Source organism: Panthera tigris, chromosome A1 (assembly GCF_018350195.1).
Source record: "Panthera tigris isolate Pti1 chromosome A1, P.tigris_Pti1_mat1.1, whole genome shotgun sequence".
Lineage (NCBI taxonomy): Eukaryota > Metazoa > Chordata > Mammalia > Carnivora > Felidae > Panthera > Panthera tigris.
Genome location: NC_056660.1, coordinates 60032396 through 60052719, shown reverse-complemented (window position 1 = coordinate 60052719; position 20324 = coordinate 60032396). Strand labels below are relative to the sequence as shown.

Here is a 20324-nt window from a genome sequence, read left to right as displayed (position 1 = left end):
ATACATCCCCATAGACCTGCACTATTATATACTAATGATTAATTAAGAGTATAAAACCCTAGTATACCTGAGCTCAATACTGGCTGTATTATATATTGTTTTTATGACATTTGGATTATTGTATACAACTTTTTCGGACCTCAGTTCTCTCTATAAGAGAACTCTTTATAAGAAGAACATTAATGTAAGTAATGCTCATACTTATAGAAATATGAAATATTATAATGCATTTAAAGCAATTAAACCATTCTTGTCACATATATGTTCTATAAATAAGCTATTACTTTTGTTATTTTTACTACTGCTGCTCCTGCTGTTGCTTCTACTTTTATTACTCTACTGCTAATACATTACTAAAGTATGCTCTTGACTAAATTTTTGCTGCTAAGTTATGTGTTTTAGGTCAGTCATAAAACTGTTTGTTGACATTGTGTCACACTAATGTACTTAAAGGTAATAGAAATATGAAGCAAGAAACGATCAACACAAATGGTCTTGCAGGAGTGAATTTAGCTCAAGAATTATTTGTTCATTTTGGCATCATTCATTCATTCAAGTGAGAGATATTATGTGAGACTGAGGATACAAAAATTAATAAGGACTGATTGCTAACTTAAGAAACATATGTCAAATTTCTTTTATTCACTAATTATTGAAGCTTTTGGAATATAACTAAGTCATATTTTGAAATTATTGGTGGGAAAGTTTGGTTCTTATTGGGTCCTTATATTTTTCTAATGATAAGGTTGCACAATTTAATTTGAGCTATAAAATGAAACTTACATTTTGTTTATTTCTGTAATAATATTAAGCATTCAATCTATTTTCAAGTGTTGAAGTGATAATATACTCAGATCTATAGAAATGTGGTTTATTCTCCCTTTAAAATTCTGAAATGTCTTTTACAGAAATGGTACACTATATTCTTTTCTTCCTGTATCCCTTGCACAATATAAATAATGCATGATGACACATAGTTCCTTTAGAATAAAATAGAAAAAGAGGAGAATCATAGAAATTCTCCATTTAGGGAACAGTTTTCCAGTGCTTATGACAAAGGTAGCACTAAGATTATTGTTCTTGGTTACAATGATTTCTTTTCAAATAATGGCCCCTGGCAATATTATTTTTTGTTACAGTTATTGCTGATTGAATGAAAATTATTGCTTATTGAATGAAAACTCACATGACATCAGTCCCATGTATTTATAAAAAGGAAATGTTTTCTTGAACATGTTTGAAGTGTTTAATCATTTATCACACAGGCAAGATATATGTGTAGATGTGTTTGTGTGTCTACATGTAAATAGAAAACTTGGAATTTTATATATATATATATATATATATATATATTTTCATGAATATAATTTTTCTTTACAGAAGCATAGTAATTTTAAAAAATGAATCAAGCCTATGATAAATATTATAATTTCACCATGTTTTTATGAAACATTCTTCTAAATTTAATTTAATTATTATCAATAAAACAGCATTGCTCAGTTGAAGCATAATTTACAAGTGTACATTTTATCCCTCCAAATTATTCAAGCATTCAAAGGTTGAATATGACATTGATATTGACCATTTGTTTAGATTATAACCAGCACTGATCCTCAACATCAAGAAGGAAGTAAAAAGTCTGTGTGTGTGTATATATATATATATATATATATATATATATGTATATTAATGATTTATTTATCAGGGTTATGAAACTTATTGAATGGAGGACATGAAAGTCCTTTATGTATAATGTAAAATTTAAATATACAATTTTCACCAAGATGACTACTCCTATAAACTGAAATGTCAGATATTGCACTTCATGGACTCATATTGGTAAATCATCAAGAGGAAGAAAAGATGGTTTTGTATAAAGAAATATTATAACTTCCTACATTCTGAAAATTGACAGAGATAAAATATAAAGATGACAAAAATAATGGATTTTGGAAAAGTAAAAGAGAACATAACATAGCTGCCATGTTTTATATTAGCAATAGTGGTGGAGATGTGGCAGTAGAAGACATAAGTACTTACAATGAGAAAAACAGAAATTAGGAAGCCCAGATGCCTAGTGAGACCAACAATCTTTGAAACATCAAGGACATTAATAACCTTGTGAGCCCTAAGACTCTTTGAAATCTCAAGAATGGGAATCACTATGCAAAGCCTAAAACATGTATCTACAAAAGGGAGACAAGACAAAAGACTACACGTACTTAAACATTCATCTAATGAAGCTTTGGAAGTTGAAGTTATGTATCATTTAAAAATCATAATAATATGGAATGATTTATTTCACATATAATATAACATTGTTCTATTACTAAAATATAATAAAACTATGTATTCAAGAAGACATCTTCATGTAAAAATGTAAACCAACTCTAGAAAAAAATACTCAAAGCATGGCTGTGGCTAATATAGTAATTACTATACTAATGTATTTATAAAACTAGACTTATTTTCCGACATCTACAATTTTGGTGATGCTTTTATTTTTCATTTTAAGTCTTTCTTCATTAGGTAATTAAACATTATAAAATTTTAAATAATAGATAAAATGCCTTAGATGAATTTGAGTATAAAGAAAGTTTGAAGCCCTCTGAATATGACCATGATGGAGAAGTAGGTATCAGATTTGCTCTTCCTCCAATTAAATACCTATACAATAGTTATAAAATAATTGTACCAGACAATCAACCAGACTGAATCACCTTGAGATAAGGAAAGATCATAAATTGCAACCCACATGCCTGTAGCTGTTTCTTTTAGGGCAGCTTCCAAACTGGAGCAGAGTAAAATAGAACTGTTTGAGTCTATAATCAGTGAAAATACCTTTTAAAATGTAAGTGAAATAAAGATGTTTCTAACGTCTCCCCACAAAAAAAAATTTTGAGAATTCAAAGCTATAGACCTTTCCTATGAGAAAACTAATCTCCAGATGAAATCAAGCAACTTCAAAAAATAAGTAAAAGTACAACAAGCAGTAAATATATGGGTAAGTAGAAATCAATGTTACATTAATACTAAATATTGTGGGATTTATAACATGTAAGATAAAATATTCTATATCTTAAAAGCAAAAATAGAATAAGGGAAATAAATAATGTTAAACTACTGGAAGTTTCTTGCCTTTAGGGGAAGTGACAAGTACTAATTTAAAGTAGACTGCAATATGTCATTGATGCATATTGAAATTGGTAGTATAACTGCTAAAAGAATAATAAAAAAACAGAGCATCTAAAAATCTAATAAGGAAGAAATAAGATAAGGTACAACTAAATAATGATATATAATACAAGGAAAAATAAAAACCTAATACAGGACAAAAACTGAATTTTCCAAGAGAAGCAAAGGGGTAAAATATAAATACAAAAGCAGATAGAAATCTTAGAAAACAAATTATAAGATGATAGACTAAAGCCTATTATGTTACTTTTTTACTAAATAGAAGTATCCTGTCAAGTAAAACACAAAGCCAATGTTCTCTTTAGGATTTTTATGGTTTCAGGTGTCACATTTAGGTCTTTAATCCATTTTGAGTTTATTTTTGTGTATGGTGTTAGAAAGTGGTCCAGTTTTCCCAGAACTATATATTGAAGAGATTCTTTTTCTTATTTTTGCCTCCTGTGTCATAGATTAATTGGCTACATAAACATGGGTTTATTTCTGAGCTCTATAGTCTCTTCTATTCTAAGTTTCTGTGGGTTTGTTGTTGTTGTTGTTGTTGTTGTTGCTGTTGTTGTTTTGCCAGTATCATACTGTTTTGATTACTACAGCTTTGTAGTATGTCTTGGAATCTGAACTTGTTTGTTTTGTTTTTATTTCTCAATATTAGTTTGTTTTTCTTTCTCAATATCACTTTGGTTATTCGTGGTATTTTGTGATTCTGTAGAAATTTTGGTAATATTGTTCTAGTTTTGAGAAAAATACTGATGGTATTTTGAAAGGCATTTCTTTGAAATTGTAGACTGATAGTTAAAATGGACATTTTAACAACATTATTTCTTCCCATCCATGAACATGGAATATCTTTCCATTTGTTTGTGTCCTCTTCAGTTTCTTTCATCAGTGTTTTAGTTTTCAGAGTACATATTTTTTCACTTCCTTGCTCAAGTTTATTCTTAGGTATTTTTTTTTTTGGTGTGATAGCAAATGGGATTGTTCTCTGAATGTATTTTTCTACTATTTATTATTAGTGTATAGAAATGCTACTGATTTCTGGATACTAATTTTGTAATCTGCAACTTTACTGAATTCATTTATCAGTTTCAGTACTTTTTTGGTGTTGTCTTTGGTAGAATTTTCTATGTATAGTATCATGTCATCTACAAAGAGTGACAGTTTAACTTCTTCTTCACCAACATGAATGTCTATTTCCTTTGTTCTTTTTCTTGTCTGATTGCTGTGGCTAGAACCTCTAGTACTATGTTGAATAAAAGTGGCTAGAGTGGAAATGCTTCTCATGTTCCACATGTTAGAGGAAAAGCTCTCAGTTTTTCACCATTGAGTATCATGTTAGCTGTGAGTTTGTACACCTGAAACTAATGTAACATTGCGCATTGACTACACTCAAATAAAAAAAATAAAAATAGCTAGGTCATTACTTTCACTATGGTCTCAAAGAAAAAAAAGCTAATAAAACTATTTACCTCTTAAAAATAATTGTATACAAGGAGAGACTTCACTGGAAAAGACTATTACAATAGAGAGAGGGGAACGATTGACAATAAGGAAATACTGAAAGACTAACTCAGAAGTCTGAGGGAAAGGATGGGTGAACAAAGCTTTTACATATAGATACTTTGGGAAGGTGATTTGTGAAAACAGGAGGGGGCACACTAAAAAGTGCTAGAGGAACCTTGAAACAGCAAACTTTGTCAAATGTTTCCCCATAACAGGAAAGTTGAGGCAGCTTTTTGTTTAAGCAGAAAGGGTGGAGGCAGGAAGCTCTAGGCAAAGTTATAATCTAGAAAGTTCATATAAGGTCTAAGACCTAGGTATCCTAGTCAAATCAGCCAACAGATATGTCAAAAACAAAATTTTATATGCCATGTCATCTCTAACCAATATAATTAAAGGACAATATATGCAATCTTTTTTTAAATAAAAATACCAACTATATTCTATTAAAAGAAAAAAGCCACATAAAAGGAAATAGAAACTTTGTATGTAAAAGAATGCTTGAACCCACAACTATATGGTCCATTAATCTTGAACAAAGCAGGAAAGAATATCCAGATGGAAAAAATTTCTTCAACAAATGCTGTTGGGAAAACTGAACAGTAACATGCAAAAGAATGAAACTAGACCACTTTCTTACACAATGCACAAAAATAATTTCAAAATGGATTAGAGACCTAAATGTAAAACATGAAACCATAAACATCCTAAAGGAGAACAGAGGCAGTAACCTCTGACATCGGCCATAGCAACTTCTTTCTAGATATGTCTCCTAAGACAAGGGAAACAAAAACAAAAATAAACTATGGGGACTATGTCAAAATAAAAAGCTTCTTCACAGTGAAGGACACAATCAACAAAATTAAAAGGCAACCTGCAGAATGGGAGAATATATTTGCAAATGACATATCTGATAAAGAATTAGTGTCCAAAATATATGAAGAACTTATAAAACTCAAAATCCAAAAAACAAATAATCCAATTAAAAATGGGCAGAAGACATGAACAGACATTTCTCCAAAGAAGACATGTAGATGGCCAACAGATACATGAGAAGATGCTCAACATCACTCACCATCAGGGAAATACAAGTCAAAACTACAATTAGATATCACCTCACACCTGTCAGATGTCTAAAATCAACAACACAAGAAACAACACATGTCGGTGAGGATGCAGACAAAGGGGAACACTCTTGTACTTGTGGTGAGAATGCAAAGTGGTGTAGCCACTCTGGGAAACAATATGGAGGTTCCTAAAAAAGTTAAAAATAGAGCTACCCAAGGATCCAAAAATTGCAGTACTAAGTATTTACCCAAAGAATACAAAAATACTAATGTAAATGGATACATACACCTTGATGTTCATAGCACAAATAGCCTACAAATATCTATCTACAAATAGCCAAAATATGGAAAAAGCCTAAGTGTCCTTCCACTAATGAATGGATAAAGATGTCAGACACACACACACACACACACACACACACACACACACACCAGAATATTAGTCATAAAAAAGAATGAAATCTTGCATTTTTAATGACATGGGTGGAGCTAGAGAGTATTATGCTTAGCAAAGTGAGTCCTTTGAAGAAAGACAAATACCATGTGATTTCACTCATATGTGGAATTTAAGAAACAAAACAAATAAGCATAGGGAGAAGAAAATAGAGGCAAACTGAAAAACAGATTCAACTATAGAGAATAAACTGATGGCTACCAGAGGGGGAGGTGGGTGGGGATGGGGATTAAGGAGTGCATTTGTTGTATCAAAGTGATGAATCAGTATATTGTACACCTGAAACTAATATACTGTATGTTAAGTAACTGGAATTTAAATACAAACTTAAAAAAAATCCAAAATTAAATACTATGCACGCACTGAAAATCAAAATTATGTGGTTATATTAATATAAAAGAATTACACTTGAAGACAAGAAGTGTCACAGGAGATAAAGAGAGATAATTTGCATTGATAAAGGAAATTATAATATTAAAGGTGTCTGCATGTACACCTATAGATTTTTGCATATCTATAGTGAAGCTTGTAAAAATAAGAAAAAAGAAATCCAAAATGTTATTCAGAGATATTAGCATATTTTCTCAATAAGCAATAGATCTGTTACTGAAAATGTATCAGCAATGATAGAAGATTTGGACAACAAAAACTTAAATCACTTGAAATATTTGGCATATCCAACAGCTGCATTGATTCATACTTTTAAAGTGCACATAGCACAATGATGAAAATAGATGACATTGTGATCCATAAACATTCAATAAAGATCAAAGGCTTGAAGTAAATAGAGATTATTCTCTCAAATCATCAAGATTCAATAATTTTTAATGTATTAGAAAATGGTTATAAATTTAATGGTATATCACTTAAATATTCCATGCATTACAACATAGTAGTTACAATAGATTTTTTTTTAAAAAAAACCTCTTGATTTGAATGATAATGAAAATACAATATTTCAAAACTTCAGAAAAGTTTAAAGTTATGTTGAGAGGTAAATGTATAGCTCTAAATGCATTTATAGGAAGGGAACAAACAATGTGAATCAATGATCTACACTTGAGATTTCAGCTCTGATATTTAAAGAGATATGAAGTAATCACTCTTACCAGAAAAAAATGAGCACACTGAAAATCAGTAGCTTATCTTGGACAAATCAGAGAATTGAGATTGTACAGCAAACCATCAACTTGAAAATTGAGAGACAAGTAAATTCAGAGTCAGTGATAGCCAAGATAGACTTATCTCAATTAGAAAACCCTAAAACTGTAAACAAATAGGAAAACTTGAATGGTAGGTTTGGTAATTCGCTGGAATCTGACTATTGGATTATTTTAAGAGTGAGAAACATCTGTTGGCCACAGCTGAGAGCATTCTTCAAAACGAGGACCTACTTTCCAATGCTTAAGAGCCTCATCCCATCTGGTGGAATAACATCATTTGAAAATCAATCCAAGTATGTCACCATAATAACAGGCTAAAGAAGAAAAAATTATTTAATCACATTAATTGATGAAGAGAAATCACTTGACAAAATTCAACACCCATTAATGATAGGATCTCTCAAGAAAAGTGAATACAGGGGGATCTTCCACAAATTGATGAAAACACCTTAAAATAATAACAGTAGCTAACACTGGACACTTTCCTCTTAAGGAACAAGGAAGGCATCATTCTCATCATTCCTATTCAAAATTCTACTGGAAGTACTACATATTGCAACAAGACAAGAAAAGAAAAGACAGTGTATATATAATGGAAAGATGGAAAATTGCCTTTGTTCACAAATGACATAATTGTTCATGTAGAATGTCCTACAGAGTTATTTTTTTTTATTTTTTTTAAATATTTGTTAATGTTTATTTATTTTTGAGACAGAGAGAGACAGAGCATGAATGGGGGGGTTGTCAGAGAGAGAGGGAGACACAGAATCTGAAGCAGGCTCCAGGCTCTGAGCTGTCAGCACAGAGCCCGATGCGGGGCTCGAACTCACGGACCGTGAGATCATGACCTGAGCCAAAGTCGGACGCTTAACCGACTGAGCCACCCAGGCGCCCCTCTAAAGAATTATTAAAAAAAAAAACCTTAGATTGGGGCACCTGGGTGGCTTAGTCAGTTAAGTGTAGAGCCTCCTTGGGATTCCCTCTCTCTCTCACTTTCTGCCCTTCCCCCATGCTTGCTTGCTCTCTCTCTTGCGCTCTCTCCCTCTCTCTCGAAATAAAGTAGAACTTTAAAAACACCTTAGCTTGTAACAAATCAAAGTGTTGTATGTCAAGATTGCATGATATAAAATCAATATATAGAATCAATTGTTTTTCTATATAACAGCAATGAATAGCAAGGATTATAAAAGTTAAAAATAAATACATTTACAATAACACCAAATAGAGGCATTATTAGATAAAATATAACAAATTATGTAGATAATGTATATGTAAAACATTAGAAAATTCTGATGAAATAAATCAAAGAATATCTAAATAAATGAAAAGATATTCCATATTTATGTAATGGAAAACTCAATGTTGTTAATATGTCAATTCTTCCCAACTTAATCTATAGATTTAATCCAATCTCAATCATAATCCTAGAAGGATATTTTGGACATAGTACAAAGTATTTCTATAATATTTATGGAGAAGCAAAAATCTACAATAACCAACACAATATTGAAGAATAGCAAAGTTGGAGGACTTATGATCTGATATTAAGACTTTACATAGAGACCAATGACAATGTGGTTTTGGTGAAAGAATAGACACTAAAATCAGTGAAACAGAAAACAAAGCTCAAAACCTACATGCGTATCATCAGCAAAGATTTGACAAAAGACCCAAGGCAATTCAAACAGAAAAAACAGTCTTTTCAGCAGGTGGTGATGGAGCAATTTGATATTCATATTAAAAACATGAACCTAGATACAAGTTTTAGATTTTTTCACAAAACTTAATTCAAAATGAGTAATAGTCTTCCCAATATAACATTTAAAACTGTTAAACTTCTAGAAGAAATCATAGAGGGAAATATTTATGACCTTGGGTTTGGTGATGATTTTCTATATACAACATCAAAGAAAGAATTCACAGATTGGATTTTATTAAAATTATAAATTTTTGATGAGTGAAAGCCATTGTTATGAGAATAAAAAGACAAGCCATAGATTGGGAGAAAATATTTTCAAAACATTTATTTGATAAAGGATTTATATTTAAAATAAAAAGAACCCTCAAAACTCAACAGTAAGGAAATAACTCAATTTAAAATGAAAAAAAGACTTAAAAAGACACTTAAAAAAGATATACTGATAGAAAATAAGCATGTGAATACCAGTTCAACATGTTTTATCTTTAGAGAATTGCAATTAAAGACAATGATTTATCCTAAAAAACCTATCATACTGGCCAAAATCCAAAATTTGATGCTACCAATTGCTAGCAAAGATGTGGAAAACAATTATAGCCATTTATTTCTGAAATGAATGCAAAAAGTACCACCACTTTACAAAAGAATTTGCAAGTCATGAAAGGGTAACACATACATAGTCTTACCATGTTATTGAGAAGTCCCTTCTCTAGGTTTTTTCCCAACTGACTTAAAAATTTGTGTGTACAAAAATCTGCAAACAAATGTTTATAGCAGCTTTATTTATCACCGGAAACTAACAGGAAACAACAAAATGTCATTCTGCGGTTGAATGTATAAACTGTGATGAACTTAGTGTATTATTCAGTGATAAAAATACATTCATTATCAAGCTATACAAATACATACATGAATCTAACATAAATGCTTATTGCTAAATGAAAGAAAGCAGTCTTAAAAGACTGCACTTTGTGCAATTCCAATTATGTGACATTCTGGAAAAGGCAAAACTTAGCAACAGCAAAATTATTTTTACTCTCTGCCTAATGTTTAGGGGGATTAAAGAAAGGATGAACAGGTGAATCACAGGGGATGTTATAAGATGACAAAACTATTAGGAAGATACCATAGTGATGAACACATGATAAACACTTATAAAACTCTATATAACTTTACAGCACAAAGAACTAACCTTAACAGATGCTAAAGGAGATATGAATGATGCATTAATATTATATCATTAATTGTTACAAATGTACCACACTACACTATATAAAATAAGGTAAAACTGGATCCAGTTTACCTTACTTGGAACTCTCTGGGAACTCTTTGTGCTATTTTCATTATTTTTCTGTAAACCTAAAACTTTCGAATAACTAAATTCTAACAAAAAAGAATTAATGATATAAATCTCCAGTGTAGTAATATTATATAATAAATGTGCAAACAAACATATAAACAATAAAGCAAAAATAATGAATGAAAATAATAAAAATCAAAGCAAAAACCAGTAATATAGCAATCACACAGGTAATAGAGATACTCAAAAGATGATTTTTGAAAAAGGCAAATAAACTAGGAAGAAAATGCTAGCAAGACTGATAAAGTATTAGAGAAATCGAAGATTACCAATATTATGAATAGAAACAGAAACACTACTTCAGATTCTATAGAAATATAGGGAATAATTAAAGCATTTACAATAATTTACACAATTAAATTTTTTAATGTATTCCAAATAGACGAATTCCTACAGAAAACACATTGTAATAAATGCTACTCAAGAAATAAAGATAAATTTTTCCACAAAGATTACTTCAGTCCAGATGGCTTCACTAATAGTTTTTTTCCAAATATTTAAGGAAGAAATATTAGCAATCTTTTGCAAACTCTTTGTGTATAGAATAAAAGTTGCATCCCAGTTTTTCTATAATATGGTTGCAAATTCTAAACACTAGCAGAATAGTCAAGAAATATTTAAAAAGATTATTATATTGTTAAAAAGTAAGATTTATTCTGAGAATAGAAAGTTTTTTTAACACTTGAAGTTTAATCAATAGTTTCCAAATTAAAATATAAAATAAAATAAAATAATGTAATTATATGAATAAATTCAAGACACATCTATCATTTTACCATATTCTTAATCTGGTATGATATACACGGAAAAATATATAAATGCCATTATTTAATATTTTGCCCCTGAGACTGAGAAAAATCATTGTCATTATTGCCAGTTCTAGTCTGTACTTCACTATAGGTTGTACCCAATGTAATATGGCAAAATAGAGACATAATAGCTGTTAGAATTATGCAAAAGTTGATTTTTTATACATGTCATGATAATGTCATAGAAAATAATCTTCCCCCCAAAAAAGAATAAATTAAAATAGGAATTAATAACTGAATTTAGCTGGATGCAAGGTAAACATATTTGTCAATTACATTTCTTTATACTAACAATTAAAAATGAGAATGGAATTTAAATAGGGGTACCCGGGTGGCTCAGGTAGTTGAGCATCCTAACTCTTGATTTCAGCTCGGGTTGTGATCCCAGAATTGTGAGATTGAGTCCTATATCATGGGTTTGAACCATGCATTGGGCTCTGTGCTGAGTGTGGAGCATGTTTGGGATTCTCTCTCTCTCTCCATCTGCCCCTCTCCCCTGCTCATGCTCTCTTTCCATCTCTAAAATAAAAAATAATTGAAAAAAAATGGAATTTAAATATATAGCTCTATTGTTATCAAACCAAACTTCAAATGCCTAGGAATATCTAACTAAATGTACAATTATTACAAGTTTACAGATTGCTAGACTGGTATTAGTAAAATGTCAGTTGTCCTCAAATTTCACTGAAGATTCTGTGCCATCCCAAATCCCAGCAGGATTTATTTTTTATTTTTTGGAAATTGAAAGTATGATTCTAACATGTAGACAGATATGCAAATGATCTAGAGTAGCCAAGGGAATTTTGAAGCAGAATAAAGCCAGAGGACATATATTACTACTTACCAAGACTTACTATAAATATACAGTCATTCCAACAACGTGATATTGACTGAAGGATGGACAAATGGCCCAAGAAGACAGAATACAGAGTCCAATTAGAAACACACATATTAATTTTAACTGATTTTTGACAAAGTCTCCACTGCAAATTTACTAGAGAAGGAATGGTCTTTTCAATCATTTGGATATCAATGAGGGAAAAAATAATCTTAACATATTTCTCCTTCTAAACAAGTCAAATTAATTTTAGATGATGCATAGACATAAATCTAAAGTGACCTAACTTCTAGAAGAAAACACAAGAATGTCTTCATTAACTTGGTCTGTGCACGCAGATTTCTGAGATAGCACATAGAAACGATAACTCTAACAAAATGTCAAAAAATTGTACAATTAACTTTATTAAAATTAAAAACTTCTGATTTTCAAAAGACCTGATCATTAGTGGGAAAGATAAGGAAAAATAATACCCACACACAGAGATATTCTTGTAATTTCATAAGAAAAAGGCTAAAAAAAGAACTGCACATGTGCTTCACAAGAGATATACGATTGTTTTTAAAAACTTATGGAAATGTTCCAAAATCATTATTCATTATAGAAATGCAAATTAATGTCGAAAGGAACAATCACTACATATCCATCAGAATGTCTAATAAAACTAAAAATACCAAGAGTTGTCAATATAGAGTAACAGAGAGGACACTATATTGCTGGTGAGAATCAAAATTTGTAAAACCATTATGAAGAAAATATTTTGCTAGTATCTGTTTGAAATAAAAATTTGCAGTCCACATTTATACACTTGGAATCAGTAATTCTGTTTCTTAGTATATGTCGAATAGAAACATACCAAAACAGATGGACAGAAGTTTTACTCATAATTCCCAACTAGGAATAACTCAAATGTCCAGTAACAGTAGAATGGGAAATTCATCATATCTTTCTATCTTGGAATTCTATACAGAAATGAAAAAGATCATATTACTGGTATGTATATTGTGTGTGAATCTCACAGATATAATATTGGTGAATGAAGGGAGATAAAAAAGATTTCATGTTGTATGATTCCACTTAAGTTTTAAGTCACAAATAGGCAAAACGAATCTGTGATTTTAAGTCAGACTAACATTTACAACTGTGTATGAACCTGTTTAGGACATGGATTTAGGGAGGCTTTTTGGGTAGTAGTTCACACAGTCTTGATCTGGCTGTGGTTACAGGAGGTGCACGTTTAAGACATGTAGACTTTATGTGTATGATAACTCCAAAAAGGAAAAATAAGTATATTTGCCTACACTAGTTCTAAGACGTATATTATAGAATAATGCTTTGATGGTTGGAAAATGTCCTTCTTCTGGAACTCACAAAGTAAAATATGTGAAACTGTATTTGATAAAACAAGGGTTACTACACCACTGTGAATTACATTATTCTTGGTTAGTTTGCTTGTTCCAATAGTGCAATATGATATTAAAACCATAAAATATTTTAGGGAAGCATACAACTTACTTAAAAAAGGAAATTAACATCATCTTCCATTGTCATCCTATCCATTAGTGTCTTACTTAGAGTAGGGTATTATTAAAAAGACTCTAATAAAGTATAAAATTTTAGGTTTATAAGAACTCTAACATGTATGCAATAGTATTTGCATCAAATCAATGAATAGTACCTCCATCATACCTGAATACCTTGAATAATAAAAATTCAATTATCTTCCATAGCATTACACTGCAATTTTTTTAATATATGGAAATTATAACATATGAAACCAAAATTCACCAACATATAATAGTGGAAGGAATTTGATTGTAGTTTTTGGAGATCGTTGAAAAATGAAAACAGTGCCAGTTGTGTGTCAGGCACTTTCTTTGTACTAGAAAGGTGCTGTATCACTTAATCTAACAATAATTACAGCATGTATCATTTTCCTTTTTATTGATGGGTAAACTAAATTCAGAAAAAGTAATGCCCACATTCAAGATAAATATTTACACTTTCTATGTGTAATGAGACATGGAAAGAGTTAATCTTTCCTGGAACCATTATACACAAGTTCCAAACCTGTTACAACATGAGCAGTGTGATTATTAATATTGCTTCTACCAGGAATTCCTCCAAAAATGGCATGTTTGGGAGAAATTAGATATAATAATTCTTGGCTCATTTTATTAGAAGTGATATTTTCTTCTTCTGGTAAGTCTGTAGAGCCACAATGTCCTTGGATAAGTCTTAATTTAAATCCTTCCTAATTATACCTCATCAGAAAAATTGTTAATTTAAATTGGAATATAGATTAAATTTTTGCTCACTTGTGGTCAAGACTGAAGAACATTCTTAGATACTCTAATGCTTGATAGAATATAGCAAACACTATTTTACATATGGGTTTCCAATTAAGGGGCAAAGAACTCAAGGGAAAACAGCCAGAGTTGTCTGTTTTTATCAGTCTTCCCTGTTTATGTCCCTATAGTAATCTCTGAGACATCTTCTATGCTATTAGAACTCCAAAATTCTTCACAAGCCTTCAATCTGCTATGTTTTTTCAAGGGCCTCTGCCTCTTTTAAGAAACAATTTTTGCCAAAAATAGCGATCTTATTTCTCTCAGTCAATGATTGTTTTAGGCAAGGGCAACTGACAAAATTGTGGCAATTCAGAAGTACAAAAAAGTTCCCAAAAAGTAATCTATGAAGGATTTTCCTACTCCTGAGATAAAAGATAGGAATATTCCTTTGTCTGCTTCTTGATCCTGTCTTCTGCATGTGACAACTTGAAATGAGGCCACCATCTTGGAACTATTTGTACAGAATCAACATGCTGAGGAGGGAAGGACTGAAGGCTCCATTCTTAATTTTTTTTTTAATCTTTATTTTTGAGAGAGAGACAGAGTATGAGCAGGGGGCAGCAGAGGGAGAGGGAGACACAGAATCCGAGGCAGGCTCCAGGCTCTGAGCTGTCAGCACAGAGCCCAACGCAGGGCTTGAACTCATGAACCGTGAGATCATGACCTGAACCAGTTGGATGCTCAACTGACTGAGCCACCCAGCCGCCCCTGAAGGCTCCATTCTTACTTAGACGTGGAGTTAACCTTACCCGGAGTTGCCATACTGCCATACCTGTTTTCAGATTTTTTTGATACTTAACAGCTACAAGCATAATAATTTTTATTTTTTATATTGTAAAGTTCTATAAAACTAATTCTGTGTCAATTATAGAGTTGATTCTATATAAGTACAACTGAAATGCTGTTTAGATTTTGTTTGACATGAAGAAGAGCTAAAAGAGATCAGTTCAGAAAACAATTCTGGGTGGGTTCTCTGCAAGGAATGAGAGTGGGATCCATGTCCTTAACAAGATTCAAGTCGAATAATCTCAAAACAACTTTGGGAGTATCAAGATCAAGGTATAAGCATCCAGTATTTTGTGAGCATAGAGAAATATTCTTACACTCCCAAATGTTAAAAGAGTTGAGTAAACTTAAATTAGTATTAACAAATATGAAAAGGTGAAATTTTAACGTTTACTTTTTATAAAAGTATAGTTGAGGATGCAACCTAAGAATGCTAAAGAAAATGAACTACTTCATCTGACCAAGACTCTTTGACTAAAGAAAGTTAAATTGACAATAAGCTACTCTCTTGTTAAGTCATCATTTTGAAGGTAGTATGAAGGCTCATGGCACAGAAGGAGAAAATTGCAAGAGAAGCCAAGTGGCATTGGCAGAAGTTTCGCAGAGTATCTGAAAGGGACATCTACCCTTTATGATACCATACTGCATGTAAATGAGCAGAAGAATATTTTTACCAGATCTAGCTGGGGGGTACAGAAATATACACATACATATATATGGATATGTACTTATTCTGTGAAACCTATATCTATAAATTTCATAAAAAAAATAATACTTTTCAGTTTCTTTTGAGAAACCTGGAAATGTGTCTGCACTAAATTTGGATTCCCACATGGCAGCATTCAGCTGTGACTGCTTAAACTCTGTCTCCTTTGATTGGGATTTGTACTTTCTGTCCGGTTGGACACAGTCTTCACTACTTTTGACTGCTTCTCAGAACCTTAAAATCAGTGACCAGCTGCTATTTACTTTACCCCAGCCAGCTTTTTCAATGAAGTTGCCACCTTGTAACATAAATGTATTTGTGCTTGCAAGCTTTACCATGGTTTCTTCAGACTGACATCTTCAGTGAACTCACCACAGTTTTGTTTTATTTTATTTTATTTTATTTTATTTTATTTTATTTTATTTTACTGTCTTTATTTTTCACCACAGTTTTAATTTTGTTTTTTCTTCTTGACACATTTTTTAATTTTTAATTTGGAGTCTTACCTCACCCTGGTTCTGCTTAGGAATAGAATGTTATGTTTTGTTTTGTTTTGTTTTTTTCAGTTTTCACCTCCTTTCTGCATTTTATACAGTATGCAGGGCAGGAATTTGAATTTAAATTTTTTAACATTTATTTATTATTGAAAGACAGAGCATGAGCATAGGAGGGACAGAGAGAGGGGAGACACAGAATCTGAAGCAGCTCCAGGCTCGGAGCTGTCAGCACGGAGCCCAACTCGGGTCTCAAACTCACAAACCGTGAGATCATGACCTGAGCCTAAGTCAGATGCTTAACCACCTGAGCCACCCAGGCGCCCTTGCAGGGCAGGAATTTGTACCACATTGACTTGATAGGGTTTTTAAAGTTTTTTTTGAGCACTGTTTGCAATATAGACTAAACACTGTGGGGATCTACATGTTTGGAATAGGATAAATTTGGAATAGGATAAATCTTTTTAAGGGTTGAAAGTGAAAAAGAAGAGAGTCAAAGGGAATCATTTGTGAATGGGAATATTAGCTTCTAATACCTAATTGTGTAGCTTCCCCAACATCCCCATCATCATTTCTTTTCCTTTTTATTGCAATTTTTTTATTTATGATTTTCATTCGAGATTGCACACACTTAGGTTCCTTTAGAATTTATTTAATTGACAAGAAACTTTGTAAAGATCTGCTACACATATTTTATCAGTGAAAATATTTTAAAATATTTTTATCAATAGTTCACATATATCTCCAATGATGTTTTATTTTTTTGCTACAAGTCAGAAGTGTGAAGACATTTTATAACTATACTACTCATATTGTTTTATATATCTTTTTTCTTTTTGTTGTTGATGGGCATCATTTGGATTCTTTATAGTTGAGGCAAGTATAAATAAAACTGTAAACTTTTTTGTACAAATGTTTTGTGAATATATGAATTACATTTCTTTTGGTTAAACATGTACAATTATAATTGCTTAGTCATAGGTATGATTATGTTTAATTTTCTAAGAAACTGCCAAACCTTTCTTCAAAGTGGTTGTGCCATTTTTTTCAGCAGCAATGTATGAAAATTCCAGTTGCTCCACATACTCATCAATATTTGGTGTTGTCAGTCTGTTTTTAGCTTTTGTCATGCAAATATTTGTGTAATGGTATCTCTGTGATTTTTTCTGAATGGTAAGAATATATTTGTTTTGTAAAAAAGCATCAAACTTTCTTTGAGAGTGAATGTACCATTTTGTGTTCTCAACAGCAATGGATGGGATTTCTTTTTAAGTTTCTATTTAAATTCCAGTTAGTACACTGTAACATTAGTTTCAGATGTGCAATATACTCGTTCAACACTTCCATACAGTACCCAATACTCATCAAAAGTGTACTCTTTAATCCTCATCACCTATTTTACCCATCACCCCTCCCACCTCCCCTCTGGTAACCATCAGTTTTTCTCTACAGTTGAGTCAGTTTCTTGGTTTGCCTGTCTCTGGTTTTTTCTCATTACTCATTTTTTTTTTTCTTAAATTACACATATAAGTGAAATCATATGGCATTTGTCTTTCTCTGAATTACTTATTGATTCAGTTATTTATCTAACATACATTTATTGAGCTGCTTCTTTGTGAATTGCTCAAGTTATTGAAAAGAAATTGAATGGAACAACAATAATAATATAATTAATATAATATAATACAATATAATATAAATAATATAATATAATATAATTTAATATAAATAATATAATGTAATATAAATAATATCATATCATATCATATCCTATGGTGTGGAGTCTTTTACACAGTCTGTAAATGTTAAATAATTTTGCATGAAATTTTTCATTATTATTAATGACTAAAGTAATTGCAAAATTATATTCAAGCTTATGGTATTTATTTATAATGAAAATGGAACTAAACAAACTAAATTATAGGATAACCTCAAGCAAAAAATATGCATAGATAAGTAATAGGACCAACTTCCTAGCTAGAATAGCAGTACTGATAGTCTCCATTCTGAGGGGAAAAAAAGAGAGAACAGTACATCCCAGGTGTAATTTCCTAGGATTATTCTTTTATATTTCCCTTCCTAAACTTTCTCACTTATTGTATTTTTTTTTAATTTTATTTAAACCCAAGTTAATTAACATATAGTGTAACAATGGTTTCAGGAGTAGATTTTAGTGATTCATCGCTAACATATAACACCCAGTACTCATCCCAACAAGTGCCCTCCTTAATGCCCATCACCCATTCAGCCCATTTCCCCACCCAACACCCCTCCAGTAACCCTCATTTTGTTCTCTGTATTTAAGAGTCTCTTATGGTTTGCCCCTCTATCTTATTTTTCCTTCCCTTCCCCTATGTTCATCTTTTGTGTTTCTCAAATTGCACATATGAGTGAAATCATATATTTGTCTTTCTGTGACAGATTTATTCCCCTTACCATAATACAGTAGTTCCATCTACATTGTTGCAAATGGCAAGATTTTATTCTTTTTGATCACTGAGTAATATCTACTGTATATATATACCACATATCTTTATTCATCAGTCAATGGACATTTGGTCTCTTTCCATAATTTGGCTATTGTAGATAGGGCTGCAATAAACATTGCGGTGCATGTACTCCTTGAATCAACATTTGTGTATCCTTTGAATAAATGCCTAGTAGGGCAATTGCTGGGTCGTAGGGTGGTCCTATATTTAATTTTTTGACAAACTTCCATACTGTTTTCCAGAGTGGCAGCACCAGTTTGCATTCCCACCAACAGCGCAAGAGGTTTCCCCTTTGTCCGTGTCCATGCTAATATCCGTTATTTCCTGAGTTGTTAATGTTAGTCATTCTGACAGGTGTGAAGTGATATCTCATTGTGGTTTTGATTTGTATTTTCCTGATGATGAATGATGTTGAGCATCTTTTCATGTGTCTGTTAGCTACCTGTATGTCTTCTTTGGAGAAATGTCTGTTCATGTCTTTTGCCCATTTCTTCAATGGATTATTTGTTTTGGGGGTTGTTGAATTTAATAAGTTCTTTATAGATTTTGGATACCAACCCTTTATCTGATATATAATTTGCATATATCATCTCTCATTCCACTGGTTTCCTTTTAGTTTTGTTGATTTTTTCCTTCACTGTACAGAAGCGTTTTATCTTGATGAGGTCCCAATAGTACATTTTTGCTTTTGCTTCCTCCCTGATGAACATGAATGTAAAAACTTTCAACAAGTTACTAGCAAATAGAATCCAACAATGCATTAAAAGAACTGTTCACCATGATCAAGTGGGATTCAATATCTGCAAATCAATCAATGTGATACATCATGTTAATAAAGGAAAGGATTAGAATCACATGATACTCTCAATAGATGCAGAAAAAACATTTGACAAATACAGCATATTTTCTTGATAAAAATCCTCAAGAAAGTAGGGATGGAAGGAACATACCTCAACATCATAAAAGCCACATACAAAAGACCCACAGCTAATATCATTCTTAATTGGGAAAAACTGAGAGCTTTCCCCCTAGGGTTAGGAAGGAACATGATAGGGATGTCCTCTCTCACCACTGTTGTTCAACATAGCACTGGAAGTCCTAGACTCAGCAATCAGACAACAAAAAGGAATAAAAGGCATACAAAGCAGCAAGGAAGCTGTCAAACATTCACTCTTTGCAGATGACATGATACTCAATGTGGAAAACCTGAAAGACTCCACCCAAAAATTGTTAGAAGTGATATGTGAATTCAGAATTTATTCAGGATATAAAATCAGTGTACAAAATTGGTTGCATTTCTATTCACCAATAATGAAGCAGCAGAAAGAGAAATCAAGGAATTGAACCCATTTACAATTGCACCCAAAACCATAAAATGCCTAGGAATAAACCTAACTAAAGATGTAAAAGATCTGTACA

At 31.6% G+C, this 20324-nt stretch overlaps 1 long non-coding RNA gene across 1 annotated transcript in view; it reads left to right on the top strand.

Annotated features, from left to right (window-relative positions):
* The window catches only part of LOC122231052, a 133619-nt gene that overhangs the window by 94 nt on the left and 113201 nt on the right, over window positions 1-20324 (top strand). The gene's annotated exons all lie outside the window — the stretch shown is intronic.